Source organism: Pelodiscus sinensis, chromosome 1 (assembly GCF_049634645.1).
Source record: "Pelodiscus sinensis isolate JC-2024 chromosome 1, ASM4963464v1, whole genome shotgun sequence".
Lineage (NCBI taxonomy): Eukaryota > Metazoa > Chordata > Testudines > Trionychidae > Pelodiscus > Pelodiscus sinensis.
In genome coordinates this window covers 139645009-139654616 of record NC_134711.1, presented here as the reverse complement: position 1 = coordinate 139654616, position 9608 = coordinate 139645009, and the positions used below count along the sequence as shown (strand labels likewise).

Sequence of the window (9608 nt, the reverse complement as noted above, 5' to 3'; positions counted from 1 at the left end):
TTTTGAAATAACTTTGCTGTGTAGACCTACCCTCTGAAAAGAGATCACTAAAGGGTGATATGATAGAGGTCTGTAAAATCATGATTCGCGTGAAGAATATAAATAAGGAAGTGCTATTTACACCTTCTCATAACACAAGAACTACTGGTCACCAAATGAAATGAATAGGAAGCAAGTTTAAAATAAACAAAAGGAAGTATTTCTTCACACAATGCAGTTAAGCTGTGGAACTCTTTGCCAGAGGATGTTGTGAAGGCCAAGACTTACATGGTTCATAAAAGAACTAAATTCATGGTCCATAAATGGCTATGAGCCAGGATGGGTGGGAATGGTGTCTCTCGCCTCTGTTTACCAGAAGCTGAAAATGGGCAACAGGGGATGGATCAATGGATGATTCCATGTTCTGTTCATTCCTTTTGAGGCACCTCATGCTGGCCACTATTGGAAGACAGGATACTGAGCTAAATGGACCTTTGGTCTGACCCAACATGGGTCTTATGTTCTTATCTGTGACTCCCAAAGGAACAAAACACAACAGTGTGTAAGAATCAAGTCAGGACCAGCACTTTGCTTAATACCACAACATTTAAACTTATTATTGTATTATTTATAAATATATCTATTATGAAGCAGAGATTTGGGAGATAGTAAATGAAAATACTGGAAACATGGTTAGGTATGAAACTAAATCAGAGAGACTACTTTCTGCTTTGTAGATCCTACACTTCACAAACAAATTATTCTCTTTCTCAAACCCCTGACACTATCTTTATGGCCTTCAAACAATCCTCAACCTCATCAGCTTCCACATCAAGAAGCAAGTTCTCAACAGACCAGGCTAAAACTCAAAATGGCACCAAACCCTGACAGATTATAGGTGCAAAACTTGCAGCCATATATCCACTGTTATGATGATCAACCCTTCACACAACACATCTTTCAAGAGCTGTAAATCATACATGTGACTATCACAACATGTGGTATATCTCCTCCAGTGCATTAAATGCTCCAATAACAACTATGTAGGTGAAACAACATTGTCACTATGCTCTTAAGTGAATTCCCACAAAAAAACAATCAAAGACAAAAACACCATATCACTTATTGGTGAACACTTTTCACAAAACAACATCTTAATGGATGACCTCTTATTCCTCATCCCTCATGGAAATGGCACAATCACCATACCTTCAAAAGATGAGCCTGGGATCTTAAATTTATAACTTTTCTAGACCCTACAAATCAGAGTCTTAATCCTCTAAGTCCCTTCTTTGTTCTATAATTACAGAAGTAGCAACTGGCCATTTTACTTTGAAGGGACTCTTATTATAATGTGTTAAGTACGTAAGCTAAACAATCTGATCCATCTTGTATTTAGATATGACACTGAGCACCTTCTCCAGATCTAAGGAAGAGTTTCCATGTAAGCTTGAAAATTGTCTCTTTAACCATCAGAAAAGTGGATTCAATAAAATATATTACCTCATCTGCCTTCTCTCTCTAATACAATAGGACCAACATGGCTATATCAACACTGTAAAGAAGTTATCCTCTTGTCTAAAAAAGCTCATTTCTCTTTAATTGCTTTCAGTTTATTTACTTCACATGTGCCAAAGTGCCAGTTTTGCCCTTGAAATATAGTAAATCAAACCTCTGAAGTGCACTTCTAGGTAAGATTTCTTTCCTTGCAGTGTTTTCTATTTATGTCAGTTTCTTTTAGAAGTTTTTACAATCCTTCATTTGCATTCAGTCAGACAGGTGATAGGAGATCCATTGAAAAATACACTCAATTTCCATATAAACAGATAGATGGATATACATCTCTTGTATGACAGAAATCCTGGTTTTAACCCGTGCTAGTGACCAACTTCCTGACACTGGGTTTTTATGTATTTTCTGTGCATATATAAAACTCTTTACGTAGCATGTGTCCCTATATTTCACAATGCTATTGATGATCATTGGGCCCCTGGCTTTCATTTGAGACCTCACATGACATTCTTTAGTGAATTAGAATGTATATGCCAGACTCAATCAACTCTGGTAACCCATCTACAGCTGCTCTATGCACATTGCCGCTTGCCACTAAGAAGTTCCAGGATCATAGCCATTCTAGCTTTTAAAGTATACAGTCATCTTGAATGAATTGCTCTCATTTCCTACACCCATTGAAACAACATCAGTTGTCCCCACAATTGCAGATCTGTCCATCTGTAATGAATCTGTGTGTTGCAGCAGGAAAGAACATTTGGCTCAAGAAACATAGTCATCTGCTAGCTGAGCAAAAGGAGAATCTGTATAGTCCAGCAGTAATTTTGCATAACTTCTGTGGGGCAGCCATTGCATTATCACTGCCTGTGCTGTAGTTATTCTACAGCCAGAACACTGCAGTCTGCAGAAATGTCAATACAATCCTTCATTAAAAATACATGAAGAGAAGTCTAGCATTTGAGGAAGCAGGTATCATATTTGCTTTGCTGTCTGCTACTATAAGAATTTGGACTAGAAAAAAATAACAGAGAACTCCAGATTTTGTAGTTCTGGTTCAACAGGATTCTTCTCTGCATCTTAGGCAATGTGAGACCAAACTAAAGTTTACAATTTGGTTCTCTGGCTCTCAGCACCCCACTATACAAATTGTTCCAGCGCCCCTGCCAGTGGGTAGCAGTTAGGGTGACCAGACTTCCTGACATTAGGAGATTTGTCTTATATTACAAAACTATATACTTCCCCTCTCTCCTGAAAAAAAAAAGTGTCCTGATTTTTCACACTTGTTATCTGGTCACCCTTGTAGCAACTTGGATTGTGCTATACTGTAAAATGGAGATGGAGAGTGTTGGAAACAGCAGCCATGGTGCAGTGAAACATTTTTCTTCTTTGCCTTTGGGTGCAGTTCTCAAATTAACCACAGCCTGGCTTTTCTTTGCATACAGTGATGGTGCTAACCCATCAAGGGCTCGAAGCAAGAATGTTTTTTCCCCTCAACATATAATAAAAGAGAATGCCTTCCCCCCCCCATTCTCCACCTTGCCCTGGGGCCCCAGCACCATCTTCCTGCTGGAGAGGAGAGAAAGCCCCCAGGGGAATGGCAGAGCATGGACCCCACTGCCTGGAGGCTTTCCTCACTGCTTCCGTTGGCCAAATTGTGCTCAATGGGAGCATCGGGAAATGGTGCTTCCCCATCCCTCTCATGCCCAGACGCCCGTTGCTTAGTCTCTTTACGCTTTGCGCTATCTCTGTATGTGCACTGTTGTATGGGTCAAATATTGTTGATAATTCCAAGCAGTCCTTAAACACATTTTTTGCTTGTCCCTGACCTTCAAAGCATAAGCATCTTCACTTTACCTAGTCTGCATTCCACCTTTCTCCCCTTAATTGCAAACATTTCCTAAACTGAAAGGCTACGTCTAGACTACATCCCTTTTTCGGAAAAGGGATGTAAATTAGATGTATCGCAATTGCTAATGAAGCGGGGATTTAAATCTCCCCCGCTTCATTAGCATAGAAATGGCTGCCGCTTTTTTCGGCTTTGCTGGAAAAAAGCGCCAGTCTAGACGCTGATCTTTCGGAAAATAAAGCCTTTTATGAAAGATCCCAAGGGATTAGGGATTTAAATCCCCACTTCATTAGCAATTGCGATACGTCTAATTTACATCCCTTTTCCGAAAAAGGGATGTAGTCTAGACGTAGCCAAAGTGAACTACTGCTCAAGTTTATTTTGTATCATTTAATTCATATGCATCTGTATCCCAAATCACTGTCCTACATCAGTAATGCAAAACATCAGACAATATACAGTATAGATGACAGGAAACAGATGGGGCATTAAATTAAAATAATACTGATATTAACTAAATAGGTTCAACATCACATCTTCAGTTACATATTGAAGGCTTGTCCAGTTGTCTCTCTAGTGTTCCTGCTTTTTGGTGTAATCAGCTTGTGTTCTTTGTGTTATGATAACAGGGATTATTACAAGGTGATGGAACATGAGGTAATGGGAATTAATTATTCATTCGGAATATTCTAAAAAGAGTACACTCGTTACAGTACTACGTGAGATGTAAGTATGCCTGGAATTCTAGCCAATTTAATCTGTGGTGTACTTAATTGTAGCCTCAATATAGTTACATCAGTAATGAATATAGCTCATCATGTTTAATTCTAGGCCTCTCATAGCAAAAATTGGAGAGAATTTAGAAAACAACAATAAAACTGATCAAGGGGCTGCAGTGGTCGAAGAAAGATTAGAAGAGCTAATTTTGTTAAGTATAACACTTCTTGAGTTCTGAGTGGTACAGCAGTGTGTGTATATTGCAAGCCTGTGGGGACACACACACACACACACACACACACACACACACACACACACTATCACAAGCATCAGCTAATTTCCGAGAGTTAGCCATGTTAGTCTGTTTCTGCAAAAACAAGAGTCCTTTGGCATTTTAAAGATTAATAAATTTATTTGAGCATAAGCTTTTGTGGTCTGGGATCGACTTTGTCAGAAACATCAGCTAAACTGCAGGGATAAAACCCAGAATCTTCAGCTTCAACAGTTTTGTAGTATCTCTATTACCTATTCATAGTATTAGCTTAAATTGCCTCAGTTGTATGTGTGGCATACAAGAGTGGTAAATAGATGTTATTTTCTTATAGACTTTAAGCTCAGTAGGGAGCATCGTGATCATCTAGTCTGACCTGCACTTTGCAGACCACAGAACCTCATCCACCCTCTCCTGTAATAGACCCCTAACCTCTGGAAGAGTTACTGAAGTCCTCAAATCATGCTTTAAAGACTTTAAGTTACTCAGAATCCACCATTTGAACTAGTTTAAGCCTGCAAGGGTCCCATGCCCCATGCTGCAAAAGGAAGGTAAAAAAACTATTCCTTCCTGACTTCAAATGTGGTGATCAGTTAGATGCTGAGCATGTGGGCAAGACCAAGCAGCCATACACCTGAGAGAGAATTCTTTATTGTAACACAGATTTCTCTCCCCTGCCGCCCACATCTTAAGTTCTGTCTCTAGCCATTGGCGATTTTTGCTACTAGAAGTCATTGGTGGGCCATGTGCCATTATATAAACTCTTATCATAGCATCTCCTCCATACATTTATCAGCTCAGTCTTGAAGCCAGTTAGGTTTTTTGCTCCCACTGCTTCCTTCAGAAGCCTGTTCCAGAACTTCACTGCTCTGATGGGCTGTGTCCAGACTCAAGGGTTTTTTCGAAAAAAGTAGCCTTTTTTCGAAAAAACTTCTCCTGCATCTAGACTACAGCCGCGTTCTTTCGAAATTAAATCGAAAGAACGCGGCTTTTCTTTCGATGGCGGAAAACCTCATTTCACGAGGAAGAATGCCTTTTTTCGAAAGTGCTCTTTCGAAAAAAGGCGTTCTTGAATGCAAACAGGGCTTTTTCGAAAGAGAGCATCCAGACTGCCTGGGTGCTTTCTTTCGAAAAGGTGGCTTGCTTTTTCGAAAGTACTGCTTGCAGTCTAGATGCTCTTTTTCGAAAGAGGCTTTTTTGAAAGTATCTTTCGAAAAAGCCTCTTTCGAAAGAGGCTTGCAGTCTAGACGTAGCCATGGTTAGAAACCTTTGTCTAATCTTTCAAGCCTAAACTTGTCAATGGCCAGTTTAGATCCAATTGTTCTTTTGTCCACATTGGCACTTAAATGACTCCTCTCCCTCCTTGGTATTTATCCCTCTGATATATTTATAGAGAGCAATCATACCTCTCCTCAGCCTTCTTTTAGTTAGGCTAAAAAAGCCAAGCTCTTTGAGTCTCCCCTCATATCGTAGTTTTGCCTTTCCTCAAATCATCCTAGTAGCCCTTCTCTGCACTTGTTCCGGTTTGAATTCATCTTTCTTCAACATGGTGAGTCCAGAATTGCACCCAGTATTGCAGATGAGGTCCCACTAGTGCCTGGTATGATGCCACTAACACTTCCCATTATTAATCATATTAATATGAATATTATTAATATTAATATATATTTTCTTTTACTATATGTCAAATAACTTCAGTCAGGGTCTTGTAGTTACAGCAGTGAACTAGGATTCAGGTGATGTGGATGATTCCTGCATCTATTACAGGTTTCCCTGTCACTTGGGGGCAAGTCCCCATTCTCTACTTTGCCTCAGTTCATGTAAAATGAAAATAACACTTCCCCACCTCATAGGAATGCCTTGTGGATACATTCCTTGTTCCAGAGATTCTCAGACATTGTAAGGGTGACTGATAAATGTCATGGGGTCTGGGAAACTATTATAGAAGTGGTGCCAGAATGGCTGCAAAAGGGGGTGGGTGATGGGAAGGGGCTTTGCTGTTATGCCACCTGGCTCCAGTCAGGGGCTTAGAGAGGGAGATGCCCCCCTGTTGCACTGCTTCTGAGTTCATGTTCTCTCAAGTGGGTATGGGGTCAATGCTGGTGACACATGCAGAGCCAGAATCCCCATATATTACCCCTGGAATGTGAATTCAGTACGTTCCTAGTATAGGATGGTTGCATGGGTGTGCTGTGGTAACTGATATTTGTGTATGCTCTTTCTGTGCACCTGTGTAGTAGGTTTCAGAGGGGTAACCCTGTTAGTCTGTAACTAAAAAAACCCTTAAAATGCAACAAATGGTCCTGTAACACCTTAGGGCATGTCTACATTAGGAAATTATTTTGAAATAATAACTCCTGAAATAATAATTTTGAAATAGTGTGTCCACACTACAGGGAAGCCTCAAAAATAGTCTGTGGCAGGCTCCCTAAAGGTATGTCTAGACTGTGGCGCTATTTCAGGATACCGGAAATATCCTGAAATAGCAACACTGCATCTTTAAATGCGCCTGCTATTTCCCAAAATAGTGCTGGAATAATGCCTTACTTTGAAATTTGGCACTGTCTACACAGCGCTAAATTTCAAAGTAAGCTCTTTCAACCTAGACTCAGAATAAGCTACACCATTTGCATAGCACAAATGGGGTAGCTTATTCCAAAAGAAGGGTGCTGTCTAGACGCATCCTTAATACGGATGAGTGACCTCGACTTAGAGTCCAAAGAAGCACTGCGGAGTAATTAGTTTGAATGACTCAGGGGAGTAGTTATTTCAAAATACCAGCAGTGAAGCATCTACACTACCACTATTTCTAAATAACTATTTTAAAACAAGCATTAATCCTCCTGATAAGCAGGAATTATTATTTCGAAATAACCAGCCACTTATTTCAAAATAACAGGCTTGGTAGCAGTGTTCCCTCTAATTTTTTCCATCTATGGATGGAATAGACTTTGTTATGTGCACTAAGGCATATACAGATGTGCACCACCAGTAGAAATACACACCTCTGTGGGTGCTCTGCTAATCAGCTAGGGTACGTCTAGACTACATGCCTAACAGGTGTAGGAAAATGAAGCGGCGATTTAAATAATTGCGGCTTCATTTACATTTACAAAGCTGCCGCCTGAGCCGATCAGCTGTTTGGCGGCTCAGCGAGGTAGTCTGGACATGCGGGTGTAGACATCAAAGGCATTTGTCGACCACCCAGGTATGCCTCCTGGGATGAGGTTTACCTGGGTGGTCAACAAATGCCTTTGATGTCGACACCCGGGCGTCCACCGCGCTAGCCGACAAACAGCTGATTGGTTCAGCGTGGCATCCATGTAAATTTAAATGAAGTGGCGATTATTTAAATCGCAGCTTCATTTTCCTATGCCGGGTAGCCTAATCTACATGCCTCTGGCGACAGAGGCATGTAGTCTAGACGTACCCCTAGATGGCACCTGAATCTCTCCTGAGAGGCTACCCAAGTGCCTAGCTTACAGCGAACACTGCTTGATAGCGTGGACTCCACTTCTTATTTCAAAATAAGGGGAGTTATCGCAAAATACCTCCCTAGTGTAGACCAGGGCTCAGAGTTTAACAAATATATATACAGGATCGTGAGCTCTCATGAGTACAACCCACTTCTTCAGATGAGTGGAGCAAAAGGCACAGAAACCTCAACATCTGTGAAGTGGGTGTATTTCCCTCTCTGAACTTTTGTGTGTGGGTGAGGAGCTGGGGGGTGACTGATTTGTACACGGGGAGATAGGCACAGCACCCCGCCTGTGTGGGAGTCCACCCACCTATCTCCGGGCGCCTGTCCATGTGCGGAGCATGTGCCTGGGCGCCTGCCCACTTGCGGGGGGGAAGGGCGCGGAGAGCGGGAGCTGGCCAGCGGCGCCTTTCCCAGCTTCTCTTCCCGCTGGCTCCCGCGCGGCTGCAAGCGCCGCTGCTACCGCTGGGGGACCCGCGGGAGATGCTGCCGCCCTGGCCGGCGCCGGAGGAGGGGTAGGATCCGGGCGCAGCCCGAGCATCTCCGCAGCCGCAGCGCGCGAGCCGCTGCCTCCCCTCCCGCCGGGCAGCGAACCCGGAGCTGGCGAGGCAGCGAGCCGGCCCCCAGGCGGAGCGGGGCAGGAGGTGAGCGAGCCGGGCAGGGGCGGGGAGCCCGGGGCGCTGCTACCCCCTGGCTGCAGGCAGAGGGTGCCTCACAGAGGGGCCGCGCCGGCTCTCTGGGTGGGCTGGGACCCGCCGGGGGCCGCGCTCCCCCTGCGCCCGGACCCGAGCCTGGGCGAGCCCAGCCGCTCCTCGCAAGGTCAGCGCGGGCTCGGCGCCGCGGGCTGGCGGGCAGGGGGGTGCGCGGCCGAGGAGCGGGGCGTCGGGGCGCCAGGGGGCTCCGGGGAGCGCGGCGCGAGCCAGCAGCCCTGCTAAGCCTGGCTCTGCTGCCGCCTGCGCCCTCACCCCACCCCACCCCCGGGGGGGGCGCCGGGTTTTGCTGCCGCCGGCTGCGCGGTGCTCGCCCCAGTCCGGGACTTCGCCCACCTGCTCCGCTTTCCGAGCGCGGGCCCCGAAGGCTGGTGCGCCTAGCGGGACCTGGCAGGCTTTCACCCGGGTGCTGCGACTGGGGGGCGCGCGGGGCGAAGCGTAGGGGCTTGCCCAGACCCAGACGGGAGGGGCTGGTGCCTCTGGCTCCGTGCGCCGTGGTGAGTGCCCCGCTGGAATGCATGGCTGGAAGGAACAGATTGTGGGAGCCCAAAATTCGGTGGTTTCGGGTTTTCCGGGGTCTCTAGCGTTGTCCTGGGGCGCTTTGGGGCATGGGAGCTTTAGAGCATTTTGGGAAGGGGGATGGCAGCAAGGCCAATGACTAATGTGTCCAGGAGTGAAAGTAACTTAAATTCCTTGCAAGTGCCCTGGTGTTGCACCCCCTCCTGGGCGGACACTGGGGGTTGTGATATAACAGAACCTGTAGGAAATGTATGTGGGGGGCTCAGGGCAGGGGTTTCGGGTGTGTGTAGGGGGCGTGGACAGGGAGGGCAGAGTGGCTAAAGCTGTTTGCTCTTCCCCTTCCTGGCCCTGTCAGGGAGCAAGGCCAAAGTGCAGGGCTGCTCTGCCCCGACCAGCCACATCGAGAGGGACGCAGCAATCTGCACTTTCTGCTCATTCGCTGATAGCAAGGAAGGGGAACAGACAGCAGCTGCCCCATGCGAATATGAGGGGGAGATCTACAGCCCTGGCCTCAAAGGGCGTCTAGGGAATGGGAGTCTCAGGGCTGAGGTGTGATGGGGGAGGGGGTGCCTCCAG

The 9608-nt window shown here is 45.5% G+C and overlaps 1 protein-coding gene across 4 annotated transcripts in view; it reads left to right on the top strand.

The window, feature by feature from the left end:
* Positions 1–8177: 8177 nt before the first annotated feature.
* The window catches only part of LOC102454429 (extracellular calcium-sensing receptor), a 168284-nt gene continuing 166853 nt past the window's right edge, over positions 8178–9608 (top strand). For 2 of the 4 annotated variants that reach the window (XM_075904595.1, XM_075904550.1), the window contains exon 1: positions 8178–8447. The gene's annotated coding sequence lies outside the window, so the exon portion shown is untranslated. Of the gene's footprint in view, positions 8448–8474; positions 8623–8825; positions 9011–9608 lie in introns of those variants that run through there. The other 2 variants (XM_075904561.1, XM_075904580.1) reach the window with 2 other exon arrangements.